Source organism: Oryzias latipes, chromosome 21, assembly GCF_053564925.1.
Source record: "Oryzias latipes strain Hd-rR chromosome 21, Olatipes_Hd-rR_3.1".
Lineage (NCBI taxonomy): Eukaryota > Metazoa > Chordata > Actinopteri > Beloniformes > Adrianichthyidae > Oryzias > Oryzias latipes.
Genome location: NC_136257.1, coordinates 35,312,844 through 35,325,372, shown reverse-complemented (window position 1 = coordinate 35,325,372; position 12,529 = coordinate 35,312,844). Strand labels below are relative to the sequence as shown.

The window sequence follows — 12,529 nt, the reverse complement described above, 5'->3', positions numbered from 1 at the left end:
AACGCAGCAACAAAGACAGAAAACACAGCAACGCGGAAAGAAAACGCAGCAACGAGGAACGAAAACGCAGCAACGACGAAGGAAAAAGCAGGCGAGGAAGGAAAAACGGACAAATGAGGAAGGAAAACGGAGCAACAAGGAAGGAAAACGCAGCAACAAAGAGAGAAAACACAGCAATGAGGAAGGAAAACGCAGCAACAAAGACAGAAAACACAGCAACGAGGAAGGCAAACGCAGCAACAAAGACAGAAAACACAGCAACGCGGAAAGAAAACGCAGCAACGAGGAACGAAAACGCAGCAACGACGAAGGAAAAAGCAGGCGAGGAAGGAAAAACGGACAAATGAGGAAGGAAAACGCAGCAACAAAGACAGAAAACACAGCAACGAGGAAGGCAAACGCAGCAACAAAGACAGAAAACACAGCAACGAGTAAGAAAAAAGGAGCAACAAAGACAGAAAACGCAGCAATGCGGAAAGAAAACGCAGCAACGAGGAAGGAAAACGCAGTAACAAAGACAGAAAACACAGCAACGCGGAAAGAAAACGCAGCAACGAGGAACGAAAACGCAGAAACGACGAAGGAAAAAGCAGGCGAGGAAGGAAAAACGGAGCAATGAGGAAGGAAAATGCAGAAACAAGGACGTACAACCTAAAAAAACAAAGATGGAAAACACAGCAACAATAATGTAAACGCAGCAACAAAGACGGAAAACACAGCAACAAAGAAGAAAAACGCAGCAATGAGAAAGGAAAACGCAGCAACAAGGAAGGAAAACGCAGCAACAAAGACAAAAAACACAGCAATGAGAAAGGAAAACGCAGCAACAAGGAGGAAAACGCAGCAACAAAGACAAAAAACACAGCAATGAGGAAGGAAAACGCAGCAACGAGGAAGGAAAACGCAGCAACAAAGACAGAAAACACAGCAACTAGGAAGGCAAACGGAGCAACAAAGACAGAAAACACAGCAACTAGTAAGAAAAAAGGAGCAACAAAGTCGGTAAACACGGCAACAAAGACAGAAGACGCAGCAATGAGAAAGGAAAACGCAGCAACAAGGAAGTAAAACGCAGCAACAAAGACAAAAAACACAGCAATGAGAAAGGAAAACGCAGCAACAAGGAGGAAAACGCTGCAACAAAGACAAAAAACACAGCAATGAGTAAGGAAAACGCAGCAACGAGGAAGGAAAACGCAGCAACAAAGACAGAAAACACAGCAACGAGGAAGGCAAACGCAGCAACAAAGACAGAAAACACAGCAATGAGGAAGAAAAACGCAGCAAAAAAGACAGAAAACACAGCAATGAGGAAGAAAAACGCAGCAACAAAGACAGAAAACACAGCAAGGAGTAAGAAAAAAGGAGCAACAAAGACGGTAAACACGGCAACAAAGAAGGAAATCGCAGCAATGAGAAAGGAAAACGCAGCAACGAGGAAGGAAAACGCAGCAACAAAGACAGAAAACACACCAATGAGGATAGAAAACGCATCAACAAAGACAGAAAACACAGCAATGAGGAACAAAAACGTAACAACGAGGAACGAAAGCGCAGCAACGACGAAGGAAAAAGCAGCAACAAAGACAGAAAACGCAGCAACGAGGGAAAAAACACAGGAACAAGGATGTAAAACCCAGCAACAATGACAGAAAACAAAGCAACGAGTAAGAAAAAAGGAGCAACAAAGACAGAAAACGCAGCAATGCCGAAAGAAAACGCAGCAACGAGGAAGGAAAACGCAGAAACAAAGACAGAAAACACAGCAACTAGTAAGAAAAAAGGAGCAACAAAGACAGAAAACACAGCACTGAGGAAGAAAAACGCAGCAACAAAGACAGAAAACACAGCAATGAGGAAGAAAAACGCAGCAACAAAGACAGAAAACACAGAAACGAGTAAGAAAAAAGAAACAACAAAGTCGGTAAACACGGCAACAAAGAAGGAAAACACAGCAACAAGAAGGAAAACGCAGCAACAAAGACAGAAAACACAGCAATGAGGAAGTAAAATGCAGCAACAAAGACAGAAAACGCAGCAACGCGGAAAAAACACGCAGCAACGAAGAACGAAAGCGCAACAACGACGAAGGAAAAAGCAGCAACAAAGACAGAAAACGCAGCAATGCGGAAAGAAAACGCAGCAACGAGGAAGGAAAACGCAGCAACAAAGACAGAAAACGCAGCAACGCGGAACGAAAGCGCAGCAACGAGGAACGAAAGCGAAGCAACGATGAAGGAAAAAGCAGGCGAGGAAGGAAAAACGGAGCAATGAGGAAGGAAAATGCAGAAACAAGGACGTACAACCTAAAAAACAAAGACGGAAAACACAGCAACAAGGACGGTAAACGCAGCAACAAAGAATGAAAACATAGCAATGAGGAAGGAAAACGCAGCAAGAGGAAGGAAAGCGCATAAACAAAGACAAAAAGAACAGCAATGATGAAGGAAAACGCAGCAGCAAAAACAGAAAACACAGCAACGAGTACGAAAAAATGAGCAACAAAGACAGTAAACACGGCAACAAAGAAGAAAAACGCAGCAATGAGAAAGGAAAACGCAGCAACAAGGAAGTAAAACGCAGCAACAAAGACAAAAAACACAGCAATGAGGAAGGAAAACGCAGCAACGAGGAAGGAAAACGCAGCAACAAAGACAAAAAACACAGCAATGAGGAAGGAAAACGCAGCAACGAGGAAGGAAAACGCAGCAACAAAGACAGAAAACACAGCAACGAGGAAGGCAAACGCAGCAACAAAGACAGAAAACACAGCAACTAGTAAGAAAAAAGGAGCAACAAAGTCGGTAAACACGGCAACAAAGAAGGAAAATGCAGCAATGAGAAAGGAAAACGCAGCAACAAGGAAGTAAAACGCAGCAACAAAGACAAAAAACACAGCAATGAGAAAGGAAAACGCAGCAACAAGGAGGAAAACGCAGCAACAAAGACAAAAAACACAGCAATGAGGAAGGAAAACGCAGCAACGAGGAAGGAAAACGCAGCAACAAAGACAGAAAACACAGCAACTAGGAAGGCAAACGGAGCAACAAAGACAGAAAACACAGCAACTAGTAAGAAAAAAGGAGCAACAAAGTCGGTAAACACGGCAACAAAGACAGAAGACGCAGCAATGAGAAAGGAAAACGCAGCAACAAGGAAGTAAAACGCAGCAACAAAGACAAAAAACACAGCAATGAGAAAGGAAAACGCAGCAACAAGGAGGAAAACGCAGCAACAAAGACAAAAAACACAGCAATGAGTAAGGAAAACGCAGCAACGAGGAAGGAAAACGCAGCAACAAAGACAGAAAACACAGCAACGAGGAAGGCAAACGCAGCAACAAAGACAGAAAACACAGCAATGAGGAAGAAAAACGCAGCAAAAAAGACAGAAAACACAGCAATGAGGAAGAAAAACGCAGCAACAAAGACAGAAAACACAGCAAGGAGTAAGAAAAAAGGAGCAACAAAGACGGTAAACACGGCAACAAAGAAGGAAATCGCAGCAATGAGAAAGGAAAACGCAGCAACGAGGAAGGAAAACGCAGCAACAAAGACAGAAAACACACCAATGAGGATAGAAAACGCATCAACAAAGACAGAAAACACAGCAATGAGGAACAAAAACGTAACAACGAGGAACGAAAGCGCAGCAACGACGAAGGAAAAAGCAGCAACAAAGACAGAAAACGCAGCAACGAGGGAAAAAACACAGGAACAAGGATGTAAAACCCAGCAACAATGACAGAAAACAAAGCAACGAGTAAGAAAAAAGGAGCAACAAAGACAGAAAACGCAGCAATGCCGAAAGAAAACGCAGCAACGAGGAAGGAAAACGCAGAAACAAAGACAGAAAACACAGCAACTAGTAAGAAAAAAGGAGCAACAAAGACAGAAAACACAGCACTGAGGAAGAAAAACGCAGCAACAAAGACAGAAAACACAGCAATGAGGAAGAAAAACGCAGCAACAAAGACAGAAAACACAGAAACGAGTAAGAAAAAAGAAACAACAAAGTCGGTAAACACGGCAACAAAGAAGGAAAACACAGCAACAAGAAGGAAAACGCAGCAACAAAGACAGAAAACACAGCAATGAGGAAGTAAAATGCAGCAACAAAGACAGAAAACGCAGCAACGCGGAAAAAACACGCAGCAACGAAGAACGAAAGCGCAACAACGACGAAGGAAAAAGCAGCAACAAAGACAGAAAACGCAGCAATGCGGAAAGAAAACGCAGCAACGAGGAAGGAAAACGCAGCAACAAAGACAGAAAACGCAGCAACGCGGAACGAAAGCGCAGCAACGAGGAACGAAAGCGAAGCAACGATGAAGGAAAAAGCAGGCGAGGAAGGAAAAACGGAGCAATGAGGAAGGAAAATGCAGAAACAAGGACGTACAACCTAAAAAACAAAGACGGAAAACACAGCAACAAGGACGGTAAACGCAGCAACAAAGAATGAAAACATAGCAATGAGGAAGGAAAACGCAGCAAGAGGAAGGAAAGCGCATAAACAAAGACAAAAAGAACAGCAATGATGAAGGAAAACGCAGCAGCAAAAACAGAAAACACAGCAACGAGTACGAAAAAATGAGCAACAAAGACAGTAAACACGGCAACAAAGAAGAAAAACGCAGCAATGAGAAAGGAAAACGCAGCAACAAGGAAGTAAAACGCAGCAACAAAGACAAAAAACACAGCAATGAGGAAGGAAAACGCAGCAACGAGGAAGGAAAACGCAGCAACAAAGACAAAAAACACAGCAATGAGGAAGGAAAACGCAGCAACGAGGAAGGAAAACGCAGCAACAAAGACAGAAAACACAGCAACGAGGAAGGCAAACGCAGCAACAAAGACAGAAAACACAGCAACTAGTAAGAAAAAAGGAGCAACAAAGTCGGTAAACACGGCAACAAAGAAGGAAAATGCAGCAATGAGAAAGGAAAACGCAGCAACAAGGAAGTATAACGCAGCAACAAAGACAGAAAACACAGCAATGAGGAAGAAAAACGCAGCAACAAAGACAGAAAACACAGCAATGAGGAAGAAAAACGCAGCAACAAAGACAGAAAACACAGCAATGAGGAAAGAAAAACGCAGCAACAAAGACAGAAAACACAGCAAGGAGTAAGAAAAAAGGAGCAACAAAGACGGTAAACACGGCAACAAAGACGGAAATCGCAGCAATGAGAAAGGAAAACGCAGCAACGAGGAAGGAAAACGCATCAACAAAGACAGAAAACACAGCAATAAGGAACGAAAGCGCAGCAACGACGAAGGAAAAAGCAGCAACAAAGACAGAAAACACAGCAACAAAGACAGTAAACACGGCAACAAAGAAGAAAAACGCAGCAATGAGAAAGGAAAACGCAGCAACAAGGAAGTAAAACGCAGCAACAAAGACAAAAAACACAGCAATGAGGAAGGAAAACGCAGCAACGAGGAAGGAAAACGCAGCAACAAAGACAAAAAACACAGCAATGAGGAAGGAAAACGCAGCAACGAGGAAGGAAAACGCAGCAACAAAGACAGAAAACACAGCAACGAGGAAGGCAAACGCAGCAACAAAGACAGAAAACACAGCAACTAGTAAGAAAAAAGGAGCAACAAAGTCGGTAAACACGGCAACAAAGAAGGAAAATGCAGCAATGAGAAAGGAAAACGCAGCAACAAGGAAGTATAACGCAGCAACAAAGACAGAAAACACAGCAATGAGGAAGAAAAACGCAGCAACAAAGACAGAAAACACAGCAATGAGGAAGAAAAACGCAGCAACAAAGACAGAAAACACAGCAATGAGGAAAGAAAAACGCAGCAACAAAGACAGAAAACACAGCAAGGAGTAAGAAAAAAGGAGCAACAAAGACAGAAAACACAGCAATAAGGAACGAAAGCGCAGCAACGACGAAGGAAAAAGCAGCAACAAAGACAGAAAACACAGCAACAAAGACAGTAAACACGGCAACAAAGAAGAAAAACGCAGCAATGAGAAAGGAAAACGCAGCAACAAGGAAGTAAAACGCAGCAACAAAGACAAAAAACACAGCAATGAGGAAGGAAAACGCAGCAACGAGGAAGGAAAACGCAGCAACAAAGACAAAAAACACAGCAATGAGGAAGGAAAACGCAGCAACGAGGAAGGAAAACGCAGCAACAAAGACAGAAAACACAGCAACGAGGAAGGCAAACGCAGCAACAAAGACAGAAAACACAGCAACTAGTAAGAAAAAAGGAGCAACAAAGTCGGTAAACACGGCAACAAAGAAGGAAAATGCAGCAATGAGAAAGGAAAACGCAGCAACAAGGAAGTATAACGCAGCAACAAAGACAGAAAACACAGCAATGAGGAAGAAAAACGCAGCAACAAAGACAGAAAACACAGCAATGAGGAAGAAAAACGCAGCAACAAAGACAGAAAACACAGCAATGAGGAAAGAAAAACGCAGCAACAAAGACAGAAAACACAGCAAGGAGTAAGAAAAAAGGAGCAACAAAGACAGAAAACACAGCAATAAGGAACGAAAGCGCAGCAACGACGAAGGAAAAAGCAGCAACAAAGACAGAAAACACAGCAACAAAGACAGTAAACACAGCAATAAGGAACGAAAGCGCAGCAACGACGAAGGAAAAAGCAGCAACAAAGACAGAAAACACAGCAACAAGGACGGTAAACGCAGCAACGAGGAACGAAAGCGCAGCAAAGACGAAGGAAAAAGCAGGCGAGGAAGAAAAAACGGAGCAATGAGGAAGGAAAATGCAGAAACAAGGACGTACAACCTAAAAAACAAAGACGGAAAACACAGCAATGAGGAAGGAAAGCGCAGCAACGAGGAAGGAAAACGCAGCAACGAGGAAGGAAAGCGCAGAAACAAATGTCTCATAAACATGTCTCACACATTTCTCACACATGTCTCATAAACATGTCTCACACATGTATCAGACATGTCAACCTTTCTCACACATGTCTCACAAGTCTCACACATTTCTCACACATGACACACACATGTCTCACACATTTCTCACACGTCTCAAACATGTCTCACACATGACACACATGTCTTATACATGTCTCAAACATGTCTCACACGTCTCACACACATCTCACACTTGTCTCACACATTTCTCACACGTGTCTTATTCATGTCTCACATGTGTCTTATACATGTCTCACACACATCTCACACATGTCAACTTTTCTCACACGTCACACATGTCTCACACATGACACACATTTCTCACACGTGTCTTATACATGTCTCACACACATCTCACACTTGTCTCACACATTTCTCACACGTGTCTTATTCATGTCTCACATGTGTTTTATACATGTCTCACACACATCTTACAGATGTCAACTTTTCTCACACATGTCTCACACATGTCTCACACATGACACACACATGTCTCACACGTGTCTTATACATGTCTCACACACATCTCACACATTTCTCACACATGTCTCACACATTTCTCACACATGTCTCACACTGTAAACCCGAATAGTCCAATGAGCTCAAAAGTTTTATAATCACTGAACTCAAAAGTAACAAACGAGTTGAGTCAGCTTAAAACCTATAAGCCGATTCAACTTTTGCCACAGTTATATCTTTATTGGACTGAAACATTTTGAGTAAATGAAACCTTGGAGTCAAAACTTATGAGTAATGAGACGTGATGACGTCATAACGTACGCCCATGAACGTGAACTCAGCCACAGAAGTCTTCAAGATGGCGGAGGTCTGATGCGAGTGTCAACTGGCCCAAGTTGATAACGCACATACGTCTAGGTAAGTCGTATTATTTTATTTTTTATTATATTTTATGACTTTCGCCTCTGTATTATATATTTGTTGCTTCTTTTGATGTTCCTTCTAGTATATCCTTTGTATTCATGACGTGCTCCACGAGTTTGTATGTATCTTCGAATAATATTTGTTCTGAATAAACAATTATGTATGTTTTGCAGTATCATGTCATCAGAGAATTATTGCTTGTGGATAAAAGAAGTTGTTGGGGCAAAGTTTCAAGTTTTACGTTTACCGAGTTGGTTGGCGCACATTTTAAATTATCTAACCGTTACTACTAGCTAACCGTTACTACTAGCTAACCGCTAGCTCTGGCAGAGCGGCTGCCACAGCCACATATACGACTCGGTGGGAATTGCCTTTTTTTTCTACTACTTTTTACCACAGGCTCTGTGATTTGGTAATCGTTATGTTTTTCTGTAACTTGTATTTCACGTAGTAACCTAATAAATGCAAATGTGGGCTAAGCTAGCTGCCTTACGCTAACTTGTTCTCGTATCTTATTTTTAGTGAACCGGCGGTGCGTTTGAAAAATAAGAGCGGAGGTAAGTTTGGATTGTAGTTAACATGGCTGCAATATTTAAGACACGGGCAGCTCTCAGTCCAATGAATCCTCCTGGAGAACATTTGACCTTATTGACAAATTAAATTAATTATGAATAAGTAAAAATGTCCAACCTACCTTAAGTTAATGTTATGTAGCAGTTATAACTTTGTCCTGAATTGGGCTCGAGTTAAAGTACTAAATGTATGATATAGTTTGCTTAAGACTCAAAAAACGGTATTTTGGCCCCTGGTTTGGTTGTGATTTGTGTTTCACAATGTCAAATATTTTAATATAACAGTTTTGTCTCTTCCTAAAACATCCATAAAATATTAATATGCATCCTAGATTACATATTGTGGACAGAGTATTGAGGCTATTGTAAAATGCAGCAGTTTTTCCAAGCTACCAGTAGCTTGAAAAAGCTTTAAATTGTGTTTAACATTTTAATTTATTTTTTTTTGTAGATGTGAGCTGAGTTTCATCGCATCACAAATGTCAACCTGCGAAAACAGTTTTATTTTGACCTGGACAGACAGACGCCACGGATGCTGATCTTGTTGAGACAGAAGGCAGCACGAACCGGAAGGCTCTATGCGACATTCTGCACCTCTATGATAAACAGGTGAGGTGTAACTGCATGGCATGATCAACATTATGCATTAGTATAGCTAAAAGAAGGGGCTGACTTGGATTGATTCATATTAATTCATTACTGAGTGTTTCTAATTCAGTGAATGATTGTAAATGTTTGCTTCACTGGAGAAAAAAACATCAACGTTGATCCCAATGCATTTGTAAATATGAATGTAATGTCATCTTATGTTTGGTGTATTTTTGAAATAACTGTACAATTTTAAGATAATTAAAGACTAGATGAACTGATCTGAGCCAGACCAAAGGGTGCAGTCATTTGAAATATGTTTGCCATATTAATTTGTATTTGTCTCTGTGCAGCAAGAGCAGACTGCGGATTTGAAACATACTCCTGTCCTGTACTGGCTTCCCATATACAAACGTGAGGAGGACCCACAGTTCTTCAAAGTTTGGAATGTAGGTACTTTATGATGGATAATGTTTTTTTCACTAAATACTACCAGTGACAGTGTGCTGGTTGATACTCCAGCTGTGTGGGTAATATAACTTAACCAGAAAGTCATGCCAAAGCAATGTTGTGAGGTAAAGCACATAGTCTCCTAAAATATTGCACTCCAGCTCATCTGTGCTCCTGTACCTGACCGTGGACCTCGCCTCTGGCTCGTCTGGGGCCCACAGCCGTCCCCTATTTCATCTGGATGACGCCAATCCGCTGGACTTTAAAAATTCAGTTGTTGAACTAGAAAATGTAATTCTTCTCTAAGAGTTCTGGAACATCGCCTGTCCGTCCTGGGGGAGGAGTCTTTTTTTATTTATTTTTTTTTTTAAAGGAGTTTTTCCTAACTGTGTAAGAGGGTCTAATGGCAGGGATGCCCAGTTTAGTTTAGTCTGTTTAGTTTAGCCAATACCTAATGTATTATGATTTCATGTTCTTGTACAATTGCCGGTATGAAGCCCATGGAGACGACTTTTGTTGTGACATAGGACTATATAAATAAAATTGAACTGAATCTTTGCTCTTAAGTTGCATTGGCAAGAAGGTGACATTCTTTCCAGCAGGTTGTGTCATTTTTATGGAGATGTTCTGTGCTGTAGTTGAAAAACTGCCCCATAACAGAGACACAACCTGGTGGAGAGTAACGAGTGCTAACTGTGAGAGCATGACATCAGGAAAGAGTTCCAGAGGGTGAATACTAGGTAAGCAGCTGGGTCGGATGGAATTCCTGGACGTGTCCTGGAAGGTACTGACCATCCAGCACAAGCTGAGAGTTATGTTGGTGAAACTGGTTAGGTGGAGGGAGGGGTGGGGTTTGGGCAAATAAATGTGATCCTGTTTTCAGATTGTCATGTTACAAAAGCTTTTGTTTATTTTTTTGTGTACAGTGCCTTATGGAATCATGAGGACTCTTACATATAGTCTTATTTTGATTTCATTTGATTTCGTATTATATAAGCTCTGTTCTTCCCGATCCTTTTCAAGCAATAAATCAATCTCTATGTGACTTTAGTTAAAGATCACTGTATTGAATTAAGCAAATGTGATTTAAGTGGCTTTTATTTTTTGTTTTATTTTCTGTCTTTTTAATCTATGCATTTCATCATTTCTGTAATGAGTTTGATAAATGTTTAAATTCTTTATTGCTTTGACTGCAATCCTTGAAATCATTAATTTAAATCAACTTTAATAATTTTCCTGATGTGTAATTTCTGACCTTCTCTTAAAATGTCAATTTCAGGTTGTAGTTTTTGCATAAAGTTTTCTTCCCTCAAACGATCAATTCTCTCTCTTTAATACTACACTGTATTTTTTCCTTTGCAGATTAAAGCGTCACCAGAGGCAGACAGCACCTCTGTTGGCATTCTGACCGTCAGCAACAACAATACAAGTTCAGTGCATTTCTGTCCGCTCAGTACAGCAGTTGTGGTGGAAGATGAGCTTGTGGTAGGCGACATTCCTAAATGGGTATTTTTGATCGCTAATGTTTGTAGGGAAAGGGCAGCCTAAGAAAATACAGTTCTATGTGGGAAAAGTGTAGTAAAAAAAAAAAAGGCTAATAAACCATTTTTGCTTTTCTTGAAATGTAAGAATGCTCTTTTTTATAAAGTTGTATAAGGAAATGGTGTAAAAAAGATTAGTGCTCATTTTTTGCTTTTCTTGAAGACTGATTTTTTTTTTTTATGGCTTGTGCACTTTTTCTTAACACAAATTGTGCAGTGTTTTATATTTTCTAGTACCACAAGTTGTTCAAATGTACTTGTGTAAGGTAGTTTAAAAATAAACTTGCAATTACAATTCTGCCTCAGTTTTTCTTTTGTAAGAATGGTCCTGACTAAGAAGGATAAAAAAGGCTTAGTTTAGACTTCAAATGATTAATTTTGAGTTGAGATATATTAAAGTTTTTTAGTTAATTAACAAATGTATTAAGGTTCAATAAAAACAAAATATTCTAGTTTAGTAAAGTAAGAATCTTTAAGTTAGTTAAATAAAAAGTTATTGTTTACTTTTAGTTAAATTGTTTTATTTTATTCAACTCAAAGATTTTAAGTTCAAATAACTTATACTTTTTAAGTAAGTCAACTTAAAAATTATTATGTATTATTATGCCGGGCGGATGGCTGCCTGGAGTGCGGAGTGGGTCTCCCTTGGGGGGTCCTGGCTCGTACCTGGGGTTGGGGCGGGGGGATGCCCGGAACTCCTGGGTGGTGGTGGGGTGCTCGTCTGGGGCTGTGGGCGTCCTTCTCCGGTGGGGCCCTGCGTTGGGTTCTCCCGGCGCGGCGGGGGGGCTGCTCTCCTGGTTGGGCTGGGGCGGCGCCCTCTTTCCCTCCGTGCCTCCCTGCTCTCTGGCTCTGGGGGCCTTGCGGCGGCCCTGCTGGCCCTGGCCTGGGTGGCGGGCTTGGTCGCCCGGGCGGCGGTTGTTCCCTGCCGGTTCCCGTGTGGCGTTGGGGGGATTCCGGCTGCCGCTGCTGGTGCGGTGGGGGTCTTGGGGTGGGGATGGCTGGGCACTCTCCCTCCTTCTTTTCACGTTCCACCATCCATTTTAGAAGAACATAAACACTCACCTGAGCACAGGTGTTAGCTCAACAGACTGAATGACTGAAATATTTCACACTAGTTGGTTTAAAGGCATAAGTATGTGTGTGAACACTATCTGTTTTGTGTACATGTCGACAGGTGGACATTTTTGCAACTAACAGGTGTGTTTATAACATTTGAGTGTGTGTGTGGACAGGCTCCGCCCTTTTTTTTTTGTTTTTTTTTACATTTGAACCTTACCATAATGATTAACAACCAGTAAACTTGTTGCTTTATGCTGCTTCATGGTCTTATCCCCCTTCCCCTCCTATTATCACCCCCTACCCCCCCTCTCTCTAACGTCCCTCTCTCTTCTTCCCCTCTTTCCTTTTCCGTCCGGTCCAACACCAAAGATTTTCAGACATGTTTGAAATTAATAAAGTTTGGCCTCAATTACAAAAGGGGTTTATTCAGACATACCTTTGGTTTGTCTGAAGATTAATAACCCCTCTTGTTAAAGTAAAATATGTCCAACCCAAGAGGCCCTCAGCTCTCATCTGTCTGCCCA

The 12,529-nt window shown here is 41.4% G+C and overlaps 1 long non-coding RNA gene across 1 annotated transcript; it reads left to right on the top strand.

Moving 5' to 3' along the window:
- Positions 1 to 352: 352 nt before the first annotated feature.
- Positions 353 to 11,239, top strand: LOC111947102 (uncharacterized). The gene is made up of 5 exons (XR_002872919.2): positions 353 to 7,789; positions 8,318 to 8,352; positions 8,819 to 8,976; positions 9,309 to 9,404; positions 10,768 to 11,239. It is a non-coding gene; the product is annotated as an uncharacterized LOC111947102 (long non-coding RNA).
- The last annotated feature ends 1,290 nt before the right edge of the window (positions 11,240 to 12,529 follow it).